Source organism: Oncorhynchus nerka, unplaced genomic scaffold (assembly GCF_034236695.1).
Source record: "Oncorhynchus nerka isolate Pitt River unplaced genomic scaffold, Oner_Uvic_2.0 unplaced_scaffold_12184, whole genome shotgun sequence".
Taxonomy (NCBI): Eukaryota; Metazoa; Chordata; class Actinopteri; order Salmoniformes; family Salmonidae; genus Oncorhynchus; species Oncorhynchus nerka.
The window spans coordinates 1-516 of record NW_027029171.1 but is presented as its reverse complement, the minus strand read 5'-3'; the positions used below and the strand labels follow the sequence as shown (position 1 = coordinate 516).

The 516-nt window shown below is 41.3% G+C and overlaps 1 non-coding gene across 1 annotated transcript; it reads left to right on the top strand.

Annotated features, from left to right (window-relative positions):
- Positions 1 to 126: 126 nt before the first annotated feature.
- LOC135565867 (5S ribosomal RNA) lies at positions 127 to 245 on the top strand. The gene has a single exon (XR_010461865.1). It is a non-coding gene; the product is annotated as a 5S ribosomal RNA (ribosomal RNA).
- The last annotated feature ends 271 nt before the right edge of the window (positions 246 to 516 follow it).

The following is a 516-nucleotide window of genomic DNA, read 5'->3' as shown; positions in this document are numbered from 1 at the left end:
CAAATTATGGCTACAGTATATGACAATTTTGAGTGACACAAAGATTCTTATCTAAATGGTGAAAATGCAACAGCTGTTAATCAGACTCACTTTGACTTTATATAGTGCACCAAGAGATAGTTTCTCGCTTACGGCCACACTGTCCTGAGTACCCCTGATCTCGTCTGATCTCGGAAGCTAAGCAGGGTCGGGCTTGGTTAGTACTTGGATGGGAGACCGCCTGGGAATACCAGGTGCTGTAAGCATTTTGTCAACTCTTTGTCCGTTTTTTCCCACAAGGCTGAAATATGTGCCCTCGCTTTGAAATAAGTAAGCAAGGTTAGTTTGTATTTCATCCAACAATCTGTGCTACAAATTATGGCTACAGTATTTTTTCCACATTTTGAGTGACACAAAGATTCTTATCTAAATGGTGAAAATGCAACAGCTGTTAATCAGACTCACTTTGACTTTATATAGTGCACCAAGAGATAGTTTCTCGCTTACGGCCACACTGTCCTGAGTACGCCTGATCTC